This window comes from Oncorhynchus gorbuscha, linkage group LG14, assembly GCF_021184085.1.
Source record: "Oncorhynchus gorbuscha isolate QuinsamMale2020 ecotype Even-year linkage group LG14, OgorEven_v1.0, whole genome shotgun sequence".
Taxonomy (NCBI): Eukaryota; Metazoa; Chordata; class Actinopteri; order Salmoniformes; family Salmonidae; genus Oncorhynchus; species Oncorhynchus gorbuscha.
The window spans coordinates 33,177,407-33,200,518 of NC_060186.1; positions in this window are offsets into that span (position 1 = coordinate 33,177,407).

Consider the following 23,112-nt stretch of genomic DNA (forward strand, 5'->3'; position numbering starts at 1 on the left):
TCTTTAAATATATATATATATATATAACGTTTTACTTCAGTTTATTTTAGTAAATACTTTCTTAAAACGGCAGTGTTGGTTAAGGGCTTGCAAGTAAGAAAATCAATTTGATTTGAAATGTTCTAATGGCATTCACCGATGTCTAATAATGAAAATGCATGCAATATGAGTCTGAAATTGTCACGCCTTGGTCATTGTATCTTGTGTTTTTGTTATATGTTTGGGTAGGCCAGGGTGTGACATGGGTTTATATGTTGTATTTCGTATTGGGGTTTGTATTAATTAGGAGTGTGTATTAGTAGGGGTGTGTCTAGTTAGGCTTGGCTGCCTAAGGCGATTCCTAATTGGAGTCAGCTGATTCTCGTTGTCTCGGATTGGGAACCGTATTTAGGCAGCCTGAGTGCGCGTTGTATTTCGTGGGCGATTGTACCTGTCTTTGTGTTAGTCACCAGATAGGCTGTAAGTAGTTTCACTCGTTTGTTGTTTTGTATTCTCAGTTATTTCATGTACAGCATTTTCTTCATTAAAAGTCATGAGTAACCTACACGCTGCATTTCGGTCTGACTCACTTCAAACAACAGACGAATATCATTACAGAAATATGTATTGTTAGTGGCTGCTGAGGGTTGGCAAGGGTATCAGAAATGGTTCAATTGCTAAAAGCATGGATTTTTTTCTAATCACCAATTGCATAGTTTATATAAAATGTGTCAACCAGCCACTGAACTAATGGCTACAAAATTATTAGGTAACATATTTCATTAAATAACTTGTAAGGTTAGAGATGATAAGTTTAAAATCATGATGGTCAGGGACAGAAGCAGTGGTGGAAAAAGTATTACATTTCACACTTGAGTAAAAGTAAAGATACCTTGATAGAAAATGACTCTCGTAAAAGTATCTGGTTTTAAATGTACTTAAGTACAGTGTTGGGAAAAGTACTCATTTGTCATACTTAAGTAAACGCAATACATCAAATTGTCCTATATTAAGCAAACCTGACAGCACGATTTAAAAAACAATGCAGTATTTGTGTTTAGTGAGTCCACCAGATTAGAAGCAGTAGGGATGATGCGTGAATTGTACCATAATTCTGTTCTGCCTGAGCATTCAAAATCGAACGTGTACTTTTGGATGTCAGGGAAAATATTTGGGAGTAAAGTAAATATTGTCAAAAATAAAAGTGCAGATAGTGCAGATACCTCCAAAAACGACTTAAGTATTCCTCTAAAGTATTTTTAAATAAATATTTTATACCACTGGATAGAAGAGATTAATCACCCATGTTCCTTTTTAGAGATCGTGTTTACCTAAATCTTTGTTAACTTGCTGGAACAACTCAACAAATGACAGAGCAGACCTTTCAATTGTGCATTGCTATACAACAGACTATTACAGGTGGCAACTATAAAACCAATATGCTACCAGTACCAGATGTGGATCTCTTAGGCTTGTATTATTTCCCAGTTCAACCAATTTCCTTAAAACAAATATGTTCAGTGCTTTCGGAATGTTTTCAGACCCCTTGACTTTTTCCACATTTTGTTACAATACAGCCTTATTCTAAAATTGATGGGCGAAAAAACTATTTCATCAATCTACACACACAACCCCATAACGACAAAGAAAAACATGAAAAAAACGAAATATCACAATAACATAAGTATTCAGACCCTTTACTCAGTACTTTCTTGAGGCACTTTTGGCAGCGATTACAGCATCGAGTCTTCTTGGGTATGGCACTACAAGCTTGGCACACCTGTATTTGTGGAGTTTCTCCTCTCAAGCTTTGTCAGGTTGGGTGAGGAGCGTTGCTGTACATCTATTTTCAATCCTCTCCAAAGATGTTGGATCAGGTTCATGTCCAGGCTCTGACTGGGCCACTCGGGAACATTCAGAGACTTGTCCCGAAGCCATTACTGTGTTGTCTTGGCTGTGTGCTTAGTGTTGTTGTACTATTGGAAGGTAAACCTTCGCCCCAGTCTGAGGTCCTGAGCATTCTGGAGCAGGTTTTCATCTATCTATCATTCATCTATCTATCATTCATCTATCTCTGTACTTTGCTCTGTTCATCTTTGCCTCCATCCTGACTACTCCCAGTCCCTGCCGCTGATAATCATCCCCACAGCATGATGCTGCCACCACCAGGCTTCACCGTAAGGATTGTGCCAGGTTTCCTCCTACTTTCCGAATGCACTGTATATGTGCATATGATTTCATTTCTGTCCACCCACACCCAGGGATCTTCTGATAAACATAACTCAAAATCTCACTAATCTTATGAATTGGACTCTGTAATATTAAACCTTACTGTAATCTGGAATGGGGCGTCTCATGCCCCTGAATGTCAAGTCACAATGTGCATGGCACCTTTGACTCTGCCTGTAACCCCAAACCTAAATAGTTAGCCACCGTCTGCCTCTGTCTTCTGATGTCCCTGCAGGGTCAATTTGAGATGCCAGAGGGGGAGGCGGTGGACTCCCAGTCCTTGAGAATGAGGCAGATCCTCCGACAGTACTGTGCTCGCTGGGCCAGAACTTCCAGCCTCTGGACCACATACAAGAGTACTATGGAGAGAAGATAGCTCTGTACTTTGCCTGACTGTACTTTGCCGCTGTACTTTGCCTGACTGGGCGAGAAAACAAGCATTGCAGGCTGTGAATTCTGCAAATGTTTCTAGGATGGGCTATTACCGGGACTTTTCCCTTGTATTCAGATTACAACCGCTCACGTTTACACAAGGACTTGAAAACGAGATCGTGAACTCTGCAAACAACGTTTCCAGTCCGACAATGAGAATGGTAAATGAGTGTAATTAATTAACTTGTTCAATACATTGTAATACAAAATAAGCCAGCCATCCACCCATTATGGGCTATTAGCAGGACCATAGACTCTTGTCAAGAAGGGGGAGACTTGTATCATTTACGGATGAATGTTTTCAGTTGATGCCAAACGAGTTCGATCGGGTTTAATTCAGGAGACCTACAGTGGTTACTCCTTTAAAAGTTGTGCCACACTGCAGCACACCTTGCGGGCTGCCGAAGAATGCTATGGCACGTTATTTAATTGTCAACCATTGTTACCAATAATGCTAGTTAGTGCTAGTTTGACCACCAGAGGGCATCTTTGAGAAGCATTTGATAGCCTTCAATAGTGGCTGTATTAGAGAATTTAAATCCTGTTTTTGTAAGAACACAGTATATGGCATTGATTTTTTTTAAACATTTTTTTTTTTATTAATTTGATTAATATTATGGTGTTTCTATTCCAAGAAAAATGAAAAACGAAACCCTCAGCGTTTCTGTTAGGATGGAATGGAAAATATGGTGCTGTACTACAGTAAGAGCAGTACTAACTTCAATATGCCTTTTAAATGAGACCTAAACCACTTAACAGCACCTCATGTTGCCTACGGTAGGCCTACAGTATATCTAAAAATATTTTTTTCTATGGCGTGACTCCATCAATAATTACATTTAGAGGATTGGAGGATTCTAAATGAATATCTGATATGTGAGAATATCTGAGGGTCTTTAATTCTAAAATAATAATCGCTTTGTTTAAAAAATAACTATTTTGGCGATGATTTCATTTTCATATAACCTAGAGTGAGCAAGAAGAAGAAAAACCATTTTAAACCACATTCCCTAGTTTTTGGACAAGGACATCCCAGTGCCGACCGTGTGTGTTTGAAGAGTGTTTTCCAGTAAACAACAATTTGTTTACCTTCATTAGTCTGCTTTGTTCCAATATTTCTGTCATTCATTGATATTTATTCCCATAGTAAATCATTATTGATCCATAACTAAATAAAAATCTGCATTTTTATCATTATTTTAATATGAAGATACTGATGAAGAAATGCAGTACTGTCCAGAATATGCTTTATCCGACATGAGGTTGCCCACACGCAATTTAAACATTTGGATAATAAACATTTAATCATTTGGAAGATAGAAGCCGTCTGCATTTGTTTATTAGACTACTGTGCAGTCTGACAAGTAAACATAACCTACAGTAATGCTGTAGTAAACATGGTAAAGTGCCTAATTCCTTACATAAGGGAGAGCAGACCATGTCCAAACTTTCTCTGTGACCTCAAGTACTCATTAACTCTGTCTTTAATTCTTTTTCGGTTTGCATTAGTCATGGAGAGAAACTTCTGAGACACAGTATTAATGATGAACACTCTGAGGTTCACTAAGCCACATTTATCTCGGGATATATCCCAGTTGGTATTCTGTCTCCACTCGTGGTATCTCGCTTCGGTTACACATCCTTGGAATAGCAGAACAGCATAACTGTTCGGACGGCCCTTGCTGTGCCTGGTGTGCAGTTGGTCCAGTTCTGTTGTCAGGAGAGGAATGGAAATGTCAGGGTGAACCGACGACCTGACGAACCTGCCATGTATATTGACTCTGCCTGCCGGAGGTGGATTTCCAGAGCTCACAGGTGTGCCTGGCATGGATTGTGAATCCATATCGTTCCTCGCCCTCTTCAATGCGTCATTCTCCTTCTGACTCTCTACCAATGCCGCCTGACTCTCTGCCAATACTACCTGGCTCTGGACCAATGCATCAGCTGTCGCCCGTATCTCTGCCCTCAGATAATGTTTCTCTTTCTGCTGGTCTGCCTTCAATGACTCGATCTCGGTCTTCAAAGTTTGAATCTGATCCATGTGCACCTCCATCAGATGAGCAGAATGGTACCGCCCTGAGCCCCCATTGATTTACAGTGGCCTATGATAGAAACGGTAGATCAATTAAGAATTCAAAGTAACTCCAACACACACATGCTGCGTAAACATTTTTAAGAATCTGGCAACAATAATCGCTTTCTTGTCAACCATTTGTTTTTTCGGTGCAGCCCGTTGTCCAGCCCTTTGTTCACGGATGGTTGTCGGCATGGTTGTATGCTCTGCAAAAACACATTCACGTTTTTAGGGCACAATAATATTTTTTATTTCACTATCGATTTTAATACACAGTTTGCCTACACATTGAATGGCTATATACATTTTTTTTTAAACACACTGAAACCTAAATGCCTTTTTAGTTTTGGTGATCCTTTCAGCTCCAGCTCATTTTCATGTCCTCTGGTGTTTACAGTCCTAACCCTGAAGCGGGTAGCACCATAGAAAGAAGCTGACTGGAAGAAAACACTGTCCATTTTGTCTGTTTGGTCGCATTGTCATATTTTTCTTTAGAGAAACAGCTTGTTTTTGAATGGTAACTGTGTTAAGGGTGGAGTTTGGGGCGGGTTGAGGAGTACTGGAAAGGTGTGACTTTCAGTTTACAGTAGGGCATAAGAATACAGCAGATCGCCGATTGTTCTCACTTTGATTATGCTGTAACAACTTACTGCAGCACCATGACCAGGAACTCTATTCATTTAAATGAGCAGATTAGGGCTTTCAGGGGGAACGGAAAATCTACTGGAGACATTTAAAAGATACTGGTAGACTTGGGGATTTTAGTCACGGACAGTGCTATTCACAGACACTATCATCAGATGCCTGTGTTACGCCGAACGCGAAATCCCAGGAAAACGAACAGGTACAGTAGGTGACAATACTGCAAAGTTGGGCTAGTAATGCTAAAAATAATCCTTAAATAAATTGACTGCTGGTCTTTACTGTATGCTGCACATTTTTACGTTGAATTCCATTTCCAGCAAGACTATTCAAGCCATCGACTCACTGATGAATGAAAATGATGAGCGATCGACAAATGCCATGTGTAATGTGCTTGCATCACGGCACATCAACATCGTTCTAATCACAGTCAGAAGACAGTTGAAAAAACTTACATGGACTTATGGAAAGGCTCGGTAAGACAAGTTAATATGTACACTACCGTTCAAAAGTTTGGAGTCACTTAGATATGTCCTTGTTTTAAAAGAAAAGCACATTTTTTTGTCCATTACAATAACACCAAATTGATAAGAAATACAGTGTAGACATTTGTTAATGTTGTAAATGACTATTGTAGCTGGAAACGACAGATCCTTAATGGAATATCTACATAGGCGTACAGAGGCCCATTATCAGCAACCATCACTCCTGTGTTCCAATGGCACATTGTGTTAGCTAATCTGAGTTTTATCATTTTAAAAGGCTAATTGATAACAACTGAGCAAGAGGACAAGTACATTGGTGTCTAGTTTGAGAAAAAGATGCCTCGCAAGTCCTCAACTGGCAGCTTCATTAAATAGTGCCCGCAAAACACCAGTCTCAACATCAACAGTGAAGAGGCGACTTCGGGATGCTGGCCGAGTTGCAAAGAAAAAGCCATCTCAGACTAGCCAATAAAAAGAAAAGATTAAAATGGGCAAAAGAACGCAGACACTGGACAGAGGAACTCTGCCTAGAAGGCCAGCATCCCGGAGTCATCAATGAATCCTCAAGTGATATGCTGGACCCTATGTCAGAGAGGTGTTTCTGGGACCACATCGTTTCTTTGAAAGTAGGAGTATAGCAATATTTTGTTATGTTTAGGCCTATTTACATGTATGTTTCTAGTATTGTATCTAAAGTTGCCTGTTAGGCTAAATACATTTGTTTCTTCTCCAAATGCAGACAATGACCCAAAACACACTACCAACCGGGTTTGCATTGCAAATGAGGACATAAACTGGGTCAAGATGCCCGCAGAGAAAGTAGACCATAATGTAGTAACATAAAGGTTAAATAGAAATAAATAAACCGCCTACGGTAGACCTACAGTATATATACAAATGTTTTTTTTTAAATCTCTACATGTAGGTCTCCTGATTTAAACCCGATCTAACTTGTTTGGCATCAACTGAAAACATTAATCCATAACTGCTAAACCTACAAGCAAAGATGAACTGGTCAAGGCCATCAAGACATTTAGGCTAGAGAAATTGATGATACAACAATGTAACAAATACATTGATCATCTCAGCAAGGTTTTACCCATGGTCGTGGAGCTGGGTGGAAGTGCTGTAGGAATGCTCAACCGGTGTCGCTCATTCAGCCGACAAACTTTCAACCGGTTTTCCCCATTAAGCAGCGAGTCTGAGTCTGAGGCCAAGCCTTCTCTGGTCTCTACTCCTCACGTTACGGGGTCTGAGACGCCGAAGCTTCCCACCATTAGCTTTGACAAATTGAAAACCCTAGTCATTGGCGACTTCATTACCCGCAGTATTAGACTTAAAACGAATCATCCAGCGATCATACACTGTTTACCAGGTAGCAGGGCTACCGACGTTAAGGCTAATCTGAAGATGGTGCTGGCTAAAACTAAAACAGGCTAGTGTAGAGAGTATGTAATCCACGTCGGCACCAACGATGTTAGGATGAAACAGTCAGAGGTCACCAAGCGCAACATAGCTTCAGCGTGTAAATCAGCTAGAAAGATGTGTCGGCATCGAGTAATTGTCTCTGGCCCCCTCCCAGTTAGGGGGAGTTGATGAGCTCTACAGCAGAGTCTCACAACTCAATCGCTGGTTAAAAACTGTTTTCTGCCCTTCCCAAAAGATAGAATTTGTAGATAATTAGCCCTCTTTCTGGGACTTTCCCACATTTCTTTCTGGGACTTTCCCACATTTAAGTCATTTAGCAGACGCTCTTATCCAGAGCGACTTACAAATTGGTGCATTCACCTTATGACATCCAGTGGAACAGTCACTTTACAATAGTGCATCTAAAACTTAAGGGGGTGGGGCTGAGAGGGATTACTTATCCTATCCTAGGTATTCCTTAAAGAGGTGGGGTTTCAGGTGTCTCCGGAAGGTGGTGATTGACTCCGCTGTCCTGGCGTCGTGAGGGAGTTTGTTCCACCATTGGGGGGCCAGGGCAGCGAACAGTTTTGACTGGGCTGAGCGGGAGCTGTACTTCCTCAGTGGTAGGGAGGCGAGCAGGCCAGAGGTGGATGAACGCAGTGCCCTTGTTTGGGTGTAGGGCCTGATCAGAGCCTGGAGGTACTGAGGTGCCGTTCCCCTCCCAGCTCCGTAGGCAAGCACCATGGTCTTGTAGCGGATGCGAGCTTCAACTGGAAGCCAGTGGAGAGAACGGAGGAGCGGGGTGACGTGAGAGAACTTGGGAAGGTTGAACACCAGACGGGCTGCGGCGTTCTGGATGAGTTGAAGGGGTTTAATGGCACAGGCAGGGAGCCCAGCCAACAGCGAGTTGCAGTAATCCAGACGGGAGATGACAAGTGCCTGGATTAGGACCTGCGCCGCTTCCTGTGTGAGGCAGGGTCGTACTCTGCGGATGTTGTAGAGCATGAACCTACAGGAACGGGCCACCGCCTTGATGTTGGTTGAGAACGACAGGGTGTTGTCCAGGATCACGCCAAGGTTCTTGGCGCTCTGGGAGGAGGACACAATGGAGTTGTCAACCGTGATGGCGAGATCATGGAACGGGCAGTCCTTCCCGGGAGGAAGAGCAGCTCCGTCTTGCTGAGGTTCAGCTTGAGGTGGTGATCCGTCATCCACACTGATATGTCTGCCAGACATGCAGAGATGCGATTCGCCACCTGGTCATCAGAAGGGGGAAAGGAGAAGATTAATTGTGTGTCGTCTGCATAGCAATGATAAGAGAGACCATGTGAGGTTATGACAGAGCCAAGTGACTTGGTGTATAGCGAGAATAGGAGAGGGCCAAGAACAGAGCCCTGGGGGACACCAGTGGTGAGAGCGCGTGGTGAGGAGACAGATTCTCGCCACGCCACCTGGTAGGAGCGACCTGTCAGGTAGGACGCAATCCAAGCGTGGGCCGCGCCGGAGATGCCCAACTTGGAGAGGGTGGAGAGGAGGATCTGATGGTTCACAGTATCGAAGGAAGCCGATAGATCTAGAAGGATGAGAGCAGAGGAGAGAGAGTTAGCTTTAGCAGTGCGGAGCGCCTCCGTGATACAGAGGAGAGCAGTCTCAGTTGAATGACTAGTCTTGAAACCTGACTGCTTTGGATCAAGAAGGTCATTCAGAGAGAGATAGCGGGAGAGCTGGCCAAGGACGGCACGTTCAAGAGTTTTGGAGAGAAAAGAAAGAAGGGATACTGGTCTGTAATTGTTGACATCGGAGGGATCGAGTGTAGGTTTTTTCAGAAGGGGTGCAACTCTCGCTCTCTTGAAGACGGAAGGGACGTAGCCAGCGGTCAGGGATGAGTTGATGAGCGAGGTGAGGTAAGGGAGAAGGTCTCTGGAAATGGTCTGGAGAAGAGAGGAGGGGATAGGGTCAAGCGGGCAGGTTGTTGGGCGGCCGGCCGTCACAAGACGCAAGATTTCATCTGGAGAGAGAGGGGAGAAAGAGGTCAGAGCACAGGGTAGGGCAGTGTGAGCAGAACCAGCGGTGTCGTTTGACTTAGCAAACGAGGATCGGATGTCGTCGACCTTCTTTTCAAAATGGTTGACGAAGTCATCTGCAGAGAGGGAGGAGGGGGAGGGGGAGGAGGATTCAGGAGGGAGGAGAAGGTGGCAAAGAGCTTCCTAGGGTTAGAGGCAGATGCTTGGAATTTAGCGTGGTAGAAAGTGGCTTTAGCAGCAGAGACAGAGGAGGAAAATGTAGAGAGGAGGGAGTGAAAGGATGCCAGGTCCGCAGGGAGGCGAGTTTTCCTCCATTTCCGCTCGGCTGCCCGGAGCCCTGTTCTGTGAGCTCGCAATGAGTCATCGAGCCACGGAGCGGGAGGGGAGGACCGAGCCGGCCTGGAGGATAGGGGACATAGAGAGTCAAGGGATGCAGAGAGGGAGGAGAGGAGGGTTGAGGAGGCAGAATCAGGAGATAGGTGGGAGAAGGTTTGAGCGGAGGGAAGAGATGATAGGATGGAAGAGGAGAGAGTAGCGGGGGAGAGAGAGCGAAGGTTGGGACGGCGCGATACCATCCGAGTAGGGGCAGTGTGGGAGGTGTTGGATGAGAGCGAGAGGGAAAAGGATACAAGGCAGTGGTCGGAGACTTGGAGGGGAGTTGCAATGAGGTTAGTGGAAGAACAGCATCTAGTAAAGATGAGGTTGAGCGTATTGCCTGCCTTGTGAGTAGGGGGGGAAGGTGAGAGGGTGAGGTCAAAAGAGGAGAGGAGTGGAAAGAAGGAGGCAGAGAGGAAAGAGTCAAAGGTAGACGTGGGGAGGTTAAAGTCGCCCAGAACTGTGAGAGGTGAGCCGTCCTCAGGAAAGGAGCTTATCAAGGCATCAAGCTCATTGATGAACTCTCCGAGGGAACCTGGAGGGCGATAAATGATAAGGATGTTAAGCTTGAAAGGGCTAGTAACTGTGACAGGATGGAATTCAAAGGAGGCGATAGACAGATGGGTAAGGGGAGAAAGAGAGAATGACCACATGGGAGAGATGAGGATCCCGGTGCCACCACCCCGCTGACCAGACGCTCTCGGGTGTGCGAGAACACGTGGGCGGACGAAGAGAGAGCAGTAGGAGTAGCAGTGTTGTCTGTGGTGATCCATGTTTCCGTCAGTGCCAAGAAGTCGAGGGACTGGAGGGAGGCATAGGCTGAGATGAACTCTGCCTTGTTGACCGCAGATCGGCAGTTCCAGAGGCTACCGGAGACCTGGAACTCCACGTGGGTCGTGCGCGCTGGGACCACCAGAGTAGGGTGACCGCGGCCACGCGGTGTGGAGCGTTTGTATGGTCTGTGCAGAGAGGAGAGAACAGGGATAAACAGACACATAGTTGACAGGCTACAGAAGAGGCTACGCTAATGCAAAGGAGATTGGAATGACAAGTGGACTACACGTCTCGAATGTTCAGAAAGTTAAGCTACGTAGCAAGAATCTTATTGACTAAAATGATTAAAATGATACAGTACTGCTGAAGTAGGGCAGCTGGCAGTGGGTGCGTTGTTGACACTACACTAATCAAGTCGTTCCGTTGAGTGTAATAGTTTCTGCAGTGTTGCTATTCGGGGGCTAGCTGGCTAGCTAGCAGTGTTGATTACGTTACGTTGCGTTAAAAGAACGACAATAGCTGGCTAGCGAACCTAGAAAATCGCTCTAGACTACACAATTATCTTTGATACAAAGACGGCTATGTAGCTAGCTATGTAGCTAGCTACGATCAAACAAATCAAACCGTTGTACTGTAATGAAATGAAGTGAAAATGTGATACTACCTGTGAATGCGACCGGGTTGTTGAGTTCTATACAGAAGACGTTGGCTAGCGTTGGCTAGCTGATGGCTAGCTAGCAGAGTCACCTACGTTAAGGACGACAAATAGCTGGCTAGCTAACCTCGGTAAATTAAGATAATCACTCTAAGACTACACACTCTAAACCTAAACAACACAATTATCTTGGATACGATGATACGAAGACAGCAAAGACAGCTATGTAGCTAGCTAACACTACACTAATCAAGTCGTTCAGTTGAGTGTAATAGTTTCTCCAGTGCAGCTAATCAGTGGACGTTAGCTAGCTGGCTAGTGAAGACTACATTAGGACGGCGAAATACGATAATTACGCAATTATCTTTGACACAAAGACGGCTATGTAGCTAGCTGAGAAGAAATTGCTAAGATTAGACAAATCAACCCGTTGTGCTATAATGAAATATAATGAAAAAGTTATACTACCCGCGGGAGCGAAGTGCAGATGCGACCACTCGCTCCAACCGGAACCGGATAAAAAGCAGTCAAGGGGTCTGAATACTTTCTGAAGGAACTGTTTGTACGGGGTATACAACCATTCCATCTCCACAGATTTGTCAGTGAAGAGAGAATCATTAGATCATTTGTATTGGTACTGTCCACATGTAGCTTTTTTTTGGTCGCAAATTTACCTGGAGCTAACTCTACAAATAGCACTGCTGGGTGATTTGAAAAATCATAGTCAATCGATCAATAATATAATAATACTCTTAGCATAAATTATTATCTTGAATTTATTCTCCAACGGGGGTTGGGAGGGGGGGCCAGGATGGGTAGGAATGGAAAGGTGGGTGAGATGAAAGAGGAGAGATGACTTCACTGGGGAGGGGTCTCTGTAGGGCAGCCCTGGCCAGCCAGTCAGAGAGTGGCAAAATGGTGGAGAAGCAGTGGCACAATGACTAGGCAGAGGAGTAGAAAAGGAAAATGTCTTAGAGTGGGACCTATCCAGAATACACTACATAGTCTCAATTTGCTTACTCTGGACATCCAGCACAGACATACACTATATATACAGTGGGACAAAAAAGTATTTAGTCAGCCACCAATTGTGTACGTTCTCCCACTTAAAAAGATGAGAGAGGCCTGTAATTTTCATCATAGGTACACTTCAACTATGACAGACAAAATGAGGAAAAAAATCCAGAAAATCATATTGTAGGATTTTTTAATGAATTTATTCACAAATTATGGTGGAAAATAATTCAGAAAAGATACAACTATATTACATAGGTTTAAAGATTAACTTCTTGTAAATCCAACCACTGTGTCAGATTTCAGAAATGCTTTACGGCAAAAGCATAACTTACAATTATTTGAAAACATAGCCCAGCAGACAAATCATTACAAACAGTAACCAGCCAAATAGAAGAGTTACACAAGTCAGAAATAGAGATACAATTACATTTACATCTAAGTCATTTAGCAGACGCTCTTATCCAGAGCGACTTACAAATTGGTGCATTCACCTTATGACATCCTGTGGGACAGTCACTTTACAATAGTGCATCTAAATCTTAAAGGGGGGGGGGATTACTTATCCTATCCTAGGTATTCCTTAAAGAGGTGGGGTTTCAGGTGTCTCCGGAAGGTGGTGATTGACTCCGCTGTCCTGGCGTCGTGAGGGAGTTTGTTCCACTTACTTTTGCTGATCTTGATATGATTGAATAAATGTTCCTTTTGTTCGATAAAGTCTCTCTTTATATCTGAAAACCTCAGTTTTGTTTGCGGGTTTTCTTCAGTAATCCACAGGCTCGAACGCAGTCAAAACAGGTGTCACGCCCTGGTCATTATATTTTGTGTTTTTGGTATATGTTTGGGTAAGCCAGGGTGTGACATGGGTTTATATGTTGTGTTTTCGTATTGGGGTTTGTAGTAATTGGGATTGTGTATGATTAGGGGTGTGTCTAGTTAGGCTTGGCTGCCTGATGCGATTCTCAATTGGAGTCAGTTGCTTATCGTTGTCTCTGATTGGGAACCGTATTTAGGCAGCCTGAGTTCGCGTTGTATTTTGTGGGTGTTTGTACCTGTCTCTGTGTTAGTCACCAGATAGGCTGTAATTAGTTCACATTCCGTTTGTTGTTTTCTTATAGCAGTTATTTCATGTACCGCGATATATTTCATTAAAGTCATGAGTAACCTACACGCTGCATTTCGGTCTGACTCTCTTCATACAACAAACGAACGACGTTACAACAGGCAGACAAACAATCCAAATTGTATCTGTAAAGTTCATAGAAACATGTCAAACAATGTTTTTTATTTAATTCTCAGGTTGTTTTTAGCCTAAATAATCGATAATATTTCAACCGGACAGTAATGTTGTCAATATAAAAGGTAAACAAGAAAGGCACTCTTTCGGTCGCTCGCATGAAAAAGCTCTGTGACACGGCAGAGTCCACTCATTCAGACTGCTCTTACTCCCTCATTTTTCAGAATAAAAGCCTGAAACAATTTCTTAAGACTGTTGACATCTAGTGGAAGGCACAGGAACTGCAATTTGAGTCCTAAGTTAATGGGTACTGCAAAGGCATTGAATTGAAAACTACAACAACAAAAAAATCCTACTTACTGAATTGATTTTTTCTCAGGTATTTACCTCCCAAATCAGTTCTGTTATAGTCGCAGACATTATTCTCATAGTTTTGGAAACTTTAGAATGTTTTCTCTCCAAATCTACATTAAAATATGCAAATCCATATGCATATTGTATTTTCTGGGCCTGAGTAGAAGGCAGTTTAATTTGGGCACGCTTTTCATCCAAAATTCCAAATGCTGCCCCCTACCCTAGAGAAGTTAAATAGTACCCACAAAACTCCAGTCTCAACGTCTACAGCGAAGAGGCGACTCCGGGATGCTGTTCAAGTCAAAAGGTTGGACACACCTACTCATTCCAGGTCGACTTTTGTACTATGGGGGATAGCAGATTGACATACACCAGTTGTTACGGATACCAGTATCCTGTGTGTGTATCCTTGTGTGTGTGTGTGTTTCTTTTCTCTCCTTCTCCCCTCACAGGTGAAAATCATCACTCCCCAATCAGTCAACAATCAATCATCAATCAGAAGACACACCTCCTCCTGTTTCCTACCCAATCACAGTTCCTTTCCCTTGGTTTAAAAACACTGTCAGTTGTTTGCTCTACAGCTCAATCTCTCTGTAAATGCCATGACTGTAGGTCTTGCTGTTTCACTGTCTCGTTGTGTATTAACCTCTTTTGTTTGAGCACCGCCATAGCACTTTGTCATCACCTGTGAGTATTGTTTTTGGTTAATGTGTTTGATTGCTGGTGGGAAAAGGGGAAACCAAGACAAGTCGCCCATGGGCATACACTACCCGTAGGTAAACTTTGTTAAATACACTAGTTAGAACTGGGTGGACCACCCACTGTATTTTGGGTTAGTTAGCTGTTGTTAAAGTAGGCTAGTCTAGCTTAGGGGTGTTTTTGAATACTTATTGTTTCTTTCCTTGGGTCCAGCTCAGCCCCTTTTCCTGCTCACCCCCCCCACACACACACGATTACTGTGTATTTTACAATAAACCCTGAGTTTGACGGTAGATTTCAGTTGTTGTGGTTATTTTGTTCACTTTTACTTTATCACTATTAAAATTTGCATGAGTTATGTTATGGGTCTCATTACCATCCCCCCTAGACTGTCGGGCCTAAAGGGATTTTAACACCAGTACACCTCCATAGATATTCCATTAAAAAATCTGCCGTTTCCAGCTACAATAGTCATTTACAACATTAACATCTACACTGTATTTTTGATGTTACTTTAATGGGCATCAATGTCCTTTTCTTTCAAAAACCAGTGACCTGACACTTTTGAACTGTTGTGTGTGTGTATACAGTGGGGAGAACAGGTATTTGATACACTGCTGATTTTGCAGGTATTTCTACTTTCAAAGCATTTAGAGGTCTGTTATTGTTATCATAGGTACACTTCAACTGTGAGAGACAGAATCTAAAACAAAAATCCAGAAAATCACATTGTATGATTTTAAGTAATTAATTAGCATTTTATTGCATGTATTTGATCACCTACCAAGAATTCCGGCTCTCACAGACTTGTTAGTTTTTCTTTAAGAAGCCCTCCTGTTCTCCACTCATTACCTGTATTAACTGCACCTGTTTGAACTCGATACCTGTATAAAAGTCACCTGACCACACACTCAATCAAACAGACTCCAACCTCTCCACAATGGCCAAGACCGGAGAGCTGTGTAAGGAAATCAGGGATACAATTGTAGACCTGCACAAGGCTGGGATGGGCTACAGGACAATAGGCAAGCGGCTTGGTGAGAAGGCAACAACTGTTGCAGCAATTATTAGAAAATGGAAGAAGTTCAAGATGATGGTCAATCACCCTCGGTCTGGGGCTCCATGCAAGATCTCACCTCGTGGGGCATCAATGATCATGAGGAAGGTGAAGGATCATCCCAGAACTACACGGCAGGACCTGGTCAATGACCTGAAGAGAGCTGGGACCACAGTCTCAAAGAAAACCAGTAGTAACACAGTACGCCGTCATGGATTAAAATCCTGCAGAGCATGCAAGTTTCCCCTGCTCAAGCCAGCGCATGTCCAGGCCTGTCTGAAGTTTGCAAATGACCATCTGGATGATCCAGAGGAGGAATGGGAGAAGGTCATGTGGTCTGATGAGATGAAAATAGAGCATTTTGGTCTAAAATCCACTCACTGTGTTTGGAGGAAGAAGGATGAGTACAACTCCAAACACACCATCCTAACCGTGAAGCATGAAACATCATTCTTTGGGGACCCTTTTCTGCAAGGGGGACAGGACGATTGCACAGGGTTGAGGGGAGGATGGATGGGGCCATGTATTGCGGGATCTTCCCAACAACCTCCTTCCCTCAGTAAGAGCATTGGAGATGGGTCGTGCTGGGTCTTCCAGCATGACAATGACCCGAAACACACAGCCAGGGCAACTAAGGAGTGGCTCCGTAAGAAGCATCTCAAGGTCCTGGAGTGGCCTAGCCAGTCTCCTAGACCTCATGTTGCTGGAGTGAGTCAGCAGTTCCTGTAAGATGAAGACATTGATACTATGGACTGGCCCGCCCGTTCCCCAGACCTGAATCCAATTGAGCACATCTGGGACATCATGTCTCGCTCCATCCACCAACGCCACGTTGCACCACAGACTGTCCAGGAGTTGGCGGATGCTTTAGTCCAGGTCTGGGAGGAGATCCCTCAGGAGACCATCCGCCACCTCATCAGGAGCATGCCCAGGCGTTGTAGGGAGCTCATACAGGCACGTGGAGGCCACACACTACTGAGCCTCATTTTGACTTGTTTTAAGGACATTTACATCAAAGATGGATCAGCCTGTAGTGTGGTTTTCCACGTGTGACTCCAAATCCAGACCTTCATGGGTTGATACATTTGATTTCCATTGATCATTTTTTGTGATTTTTTTTTTTTTTTTTTTTTTGTCAGCACATTCAACTATGTAAAGAAAAAAGTATTTAATAAGAATATTTCATTCATTCAGATCTAGGATGAGTTATTTTAGTGTTCCCTTTATTTTTTTGTCTACAAATTTCTTGTTAACAAACTATAGTTTTGGCAAGTTGGCTAGGAAATTTACTTCGTGCATGACACAAGTCATTTTTCCAACAATTGTTTACAGAAAGATTATTTCACTTATAATTCACTATCACAATTCCAGTGTGTCAGAAGTTTACATTCACCAAGTTCACTGTGCCTTTAAACAGCTTGGAAAATTCACAAAAATTATGTCATGGCTTTAGAAGCTTCTGATAGGCTAATTGACATCTTTGAGTCAGTTGGAGGTGTACCTGTGGATGTATTTCAAAGCCTACCTTCAAACTCAGTGCCTCGTTTCTTGACGGTATGGGAAAAGCTAAATACATCAGCCAAGACCTCAAATCTATTGTAGACCTCCACAAGTCTGGCTCATCCTTGGGAGCAATTTCCAAATGCCTGAAGGTACCATGTTCATCTGTATCAACAATAGTATGCAAGATTAAACACCATGGGACCAAGTAGCCGTCATACCACTCAGGAACGAGATGCATTCTGTCTCCTAGAGTTAAATGTACTTGTGTGACAAGTGCAAATCAATCCCAGAACAGCAAACGACCTTGTGAAGATGCTGGAGGAAACCGGTAGAAAAGTATCTATATTCACAGTAAAATGAGTCCTATATCAACATAACCTGAAAGGCCGCTCAGCAAGGAAGAAGCCGCTGCTCCAAAACTGCCATAAAAAAGCCAGACTACGGTTTGCAACTACACATGGGGACAAAGATCTTTTTTTTTCGTAAAAGGACCACTGATGAATCAAAAATGGAACTGTTTGACCATAATGACCATCGTTTTATTTGGAGGAAAAAATGGAAGGCTTGCAAACTGAAGAATACCATCCCAACCGTGAACCACGGGGTAGCAGAATCACATTGTGGGGGATGCTTTGCTGCAGGAGGCACTGGTGCACTTCGTAAAATAGATGGCATCATGAGACAGATAAATTATGTGGATATATTGAAGCAACATCTCAAGACATCTGTCAGGAAGTTAAAGCTTGGTTGCAAATGGGTCTTAGAAATGGACAATGACTCCAATCAAACTTACAAAATTGTGGCAAAATGGCTTAACTTGATTGCATGGGGCAGGATTTTCGTTTTTGGCAAAAAAAACACCCATTTGAAACGGCCTATTACTCAGGCCCAGAAACTAGAATATGCATATAATTCAGTCAGAGTAGGATAGAAAACACTCTAAAGTTTCCAAAATTGTCTAAATATTGTCTGTGAGTAAAACAGAACTGATATTGCAGGCGAAAACCTGAGGAAAATCAAACCAGGAAGTGGCTTCTATTTGAAAGCTCCATGTTCCATAGCCTGCCTTCGCTCCATTTAAACAGATATCAACCAGATTCCTTTTCCTATCGCTTCCTCAAGGTGTCAGCAGTCTTTAGACAGAGTTTCAGGCTTTTATTTTGAAAAATGAGCGAGAAGGATAACATCGCGTCAATGGATAGCTGGGTGTTCACATGAGTTTTGCTTGCGCAACAGAGTGGGGCAGCCATTGTCTCTCCCTTTCCTATCGAAAAAGTGACAGTCCCAGTTGATATATTATCGATTTATATATTTTACATTTGATATATTTGGAATTTTCGTCTGCGACGTCGTGACTGCTCGAGCCTGTGGATTTCTGAAGATAACGCGACAAACAAATGGAGGTATTTTGGATATCAACAAAAGGAACATTTATTGTGTAACTGGGAGTCTCGTGAGTGAAAACATCCGAGGATCATCAAAGGTAAGTGATTTAAATCTATTGCCTTTCTGACTTTCGTGGCCAATCTACTTGTCTGCTAGGTTTTTGTATAATTTTCTCTACTGAGAGAGATGTTCTTACATAAACGCTTGTTATGCATTCGCCGAAAAGCTGTATTAAAATCTGACACGCCAGGTGGATTAACAACAAGCTAAGCTGTGTTTTGCTATATTGCACTTGTGATTTCATGAAAATGAAATATGTTTAGTAATTTAATTAGAATTTGGCGCACTGCAATTTAGCGGGTGTTGATGAAAATGATCCTGCTAAAGGGATAGGTGCGTCAAGATGAACCTCTCTGGGATATGTGGGGCGGTAGCGTCTCACCTGGCCAGAGAAAAGGCAGAGCGTCAAATTCAAATAAATTACTATAAAAATATAACTTTCATGAAATCACACATGCAAGATTGCAAATTAAAGGTACACTTGTTGTGAATCCAGCCAACATGTCAGATTTCAAAAAGTATTTTCAAAGAAAGCAAATGATGCCATTATCTGAGGACCGCACCATAGTAAACAGAGAGAAAAGCATATTTCAACCCTGTAGATGCGACACAAAACGCAGAAATAAAAATATAATTGCCTTACCTTTGATGAGCTTCTTTTGTTGGCACTCCAATATATTCCCATAAACCTCACAAATTGTCCTTTTGTTCGATTAATTCCGTCGATACATATCCAAAATGTCCATTCATTTGGAGCGTTTGATCCAGAAAAACACAGGTTCCATCTTGAACAACGTGACTACAAACTATCTCAAAAGTTACCTGTAAACTTTGCCAAAACATTTCAAAGTACTTTTGTAATACAACTTTAGGTATTTGTTAACATAAATAATAGATTAAATTGAAGATGGGATGATCTGTGTTCAATACACCCAAACAAGGGCACTGTGTTCATCCACCTCTGGCCTGCTCGCCTCCCTACCACTGAGGAAGTACAGCTCCCGCTCAGCCCAGTCAAAACTGTTCGCTGCTCTGGCCCCCCAATGGTGGAACAAACTCCCTCACGACGCCAGGACAGCGGAGTCAATCACCACCTTCCGGAGACACCTGAAACCCCACCTCTTTAAGGAATACCTAGGATAGGATAAGTAATCCTTCTCACCCCCCCTTTAAGATTTAGATGCAGTATTGTAAAGTGACTGTTCCACTGGATGTCATAAGGTGAATGCACCAATTTGTAAGTCGCTCTGGATAAGAGCGTCTGCTAAATGACTTAAATGTAATGTAAATGTAATACAGGAGGAAAGCAAACTGTAGCATGCTTTTTGGTCACAGGCCTCTATCTAACAGTACACTTCAAGTTACCCTCGTTCAAGATGGCCGTACTTCTTCATTACACAAAGGAAAAACCTCAACCAATTTTTAAAGACTGTTGACATCCAGTGGAAGCGATGGAAACTGCAAGAAGGTCCCTTAGAAATCTGAAAAGAGAGTGACTTAAAAAATACTTAAACTACAATCTGAATGCTTTGTCCTCAGGGGTTTGCCTGCTAAATAAGTTATGTTATACTCACAGACATGGTTCAAACAGTTTTAGAAACTTCAGAGTGTTTTCAATCACAATCCACTAATGATCTGCATATCTTATCTTCTGGGGATGAGTAGCAGGCAGTTGAATTTGGGCATGCATTTCATCCGGACGCGAAAATACTGCCCTCTGTCACCAAGAAGTTGAGGACCACAAAGTCAAGGTATTGGTGTGGCCATCACACAGCCCTGACCTCAATCCTAAAGAACATTTGTGGGCAGAACTGATAAAATGCGAGCAAGGAGGCCTACAAACCTGACTCAGATACACCAGCTCTGTCAGGAGGAATGAGCCAAAATTCACCCAAATTATTTTGGGAAGCTTGTGGAAGGCTACCTGAAATGTTTAACCCAGGTTAATCAATTTAAAGGCAATGCTACCAAATACGAATTGAGTGTATGTAAATTTCTGACCTACAGGGAATATGATGAAATAAATAATTCTCTCTACTATTATTCTGACATTTCACATTCTTAAAATAAAGTGGTGATCCTACCTGACCTAAGACAGGGAATTTTTACTAGGATAAAATGTCAGGAATTGTAAAAACTGAGTTTAAAAGTATTTGGCTAAAGTGTATGTAAACTTCCGACTTCAACTGTGTATATACAGTACCAGTCAAAGGTTTGGGCACACCTACTCATTCCAGGTTAACTTTTTTACTATGGGGGGTAGTAAATTGACATAAGATAGTAATTTTGCTGTTCACTAGGCCAACTGATCTTACAGGCTGCGGAAATTTCATGGTTGCCCTTAGTTTGAATATGTAATCCGGAGGCAAGTGTTTGTATTTATATTTATTATTGATCTCCATTAACTGCTGCCAAGGCAGAATTGAGGCAGTTATACAATTTTAAAACATTATAATACATTCATTACATAATTTTCAACACACTAAGTGTGTGCCCTCAGGCTCATACTCCACAACCACATATCTACAACTCAAAATCCATGTGCTTATGTTTGTGTTACTTCACAGTCCTGCTGTTCGATAAGGTGTATTTTAATTGCTTTTTAAATCTGATTCTACTGCTTGAATCAGATACCTGATGTGGAATAGAGGTCCATGTAGTCATGGCTCTATGTAGTACTGTGTGCCTCCCATATCCTGTTCTGGACTTGGGGATTGTGAAGAGAGACCTGGTGGCATGTATTGTGGGGTATGCATGGGTGTCCGAGCTGTGTGCTATTATTTTAAACAGACAGCTCGTACCTTCAGCTTGTCAACACCTCTTACAAAAACAAGTAATGAGGAAGTCAATCACTCTTCCAATTTGAGCCATGAGAGATTGACATGCATATCATTAATGTTAGCTCTCCATTTACTTTTAAGGGTCAGCCGTGCTGTCCTGTTCTGAGCCAACGGAACAGTAGTCCAGGTGCGACAAAACCAGGGACTGTAGGACCTGCCTTTTTGATAGTGTTGTTAAAAGAAGGCAGAGCAGTGCGTTTATTATGGACAGACTTCTCCCCATCTTAACTACTGTTGTATCAATATGTTTTAACCATGACAGTTTTCATTCCAGGGTTACTCCAAGCAGTTTAGTCACCTCAATTTGCTCAATTTCCACACTGTTCATTACAAGATGTAGTTGAGGTTTAGGGTTTAGTGAATAATTTGTCCCAAATACAATGCTTTTCGTTTTGGAAATATTTAGGACTAACGTATTCCTTGCTACCCATTCCTAAACTAACTGCAGTTCTTTGTTAAGTGTTGCAGTCATTTCCGTCGCTGTAGTAGTTGACGTGTAAAGTGTTGAGTCAGCAAATCGTTAGTAAAGATTGTAAAAAGCAAGGGGCCTAAAACAGCTACCCTGGGGCATTCCTGATTCTGCCTGGGTTATGTTTAAGGTGCTTCCATTAAAACCTCTTGGAACTACCCATTCCGGATCTGGGAGAATTGTCATCAACTACACTAATTAGCATAGCGCAATGGCCAAAAAATATTAATAGAAAATATTAATATCATGAAATCACAATTGAAATATAGTGAAACACAGCTGAGTCTTTTGTTAATCACCCTGCCATCTCAGATTTTGAAATTATGCTTTACAGCCAGAGTAAGACCAGCTTTTGTGTAAGTTTCTCGATAGCCTAGCATAGCATTATGTCCAGCTAGCAGCAGGAAGCTTGGTCACGAAAATCAGAAAAGAAATCAAATGAACTGTTTTACCTTTGATCTTCGGATGTTTTCACCGATGAGACTCCCAGTTAGACAGAAAATGTTCCTTTTGTTCCATAAAGATATTTTTTATACCCAAAATACCTCCTTTTGATTGTCACATTATGTTGAGAAATCGACCGGAAATAGCGGTCATGATAATGGCGAAAAAAATTCCAAATTATGTCCATAATATCGACAGAAACATGGCAAAAGTTTTTTATAATCAATCCTCAAGGTGTTTTTCAAATATCTATTCGATAATATATCAACCGGGACAATTGGCTTTTCAGTAGAAGCGAGAGGTAAAATGACTACCTCTGTCTTCTACGCAAGAATCACTCTGAGAGCCCTCAGCTGGCCACTTATGCAATGTAGACGTTTACGCTCATTCTTCAAAATAAAGGCCTGAAACTATGTCTAAAGGCTGTAGACACCTTAGGGAAGCCACAGAAAAAGGAATCTGGTTGATATCCTTTCAATGGGAAATAGGGATGCATGGAAAGACAGGGGTTTCAAAATAAGAGTCACTTCCTGATTGGATTTTTCTCAAGTTTCGCCTGCAATATCAGTTCTGTTATACTCACAGACAATATTTTGACAGTTTTGGAAACTTTAGTGTTTTCTATCCTAAACTGTCAATTATATGCATGTTCTAGCATCTGGTCCTGAGAAATAGGCGGTTTACTTTGAGAACATTATTTATCAAGAGGTTAAAGAACACCCTCTGTGTTCTGCTAGACAAGTAACTCTTTATCCCCATTATAGCAGGTGATGTAAAGCCATATCACACAACTTTTTCCAACAGCAGACTATGATCGATAATGTAAAAAGCTGCACTGCAGTCTAACAAGACATCCTCCACAATCATTTGTTACCCGATTCGGGAAACTAGGTGTATGTCAAAAATCACAACTTCACAGGAGAGCCGTTTTTTTTTAATCAAAATGCGTTTATTGGCAGAAATGCCTTCTCGA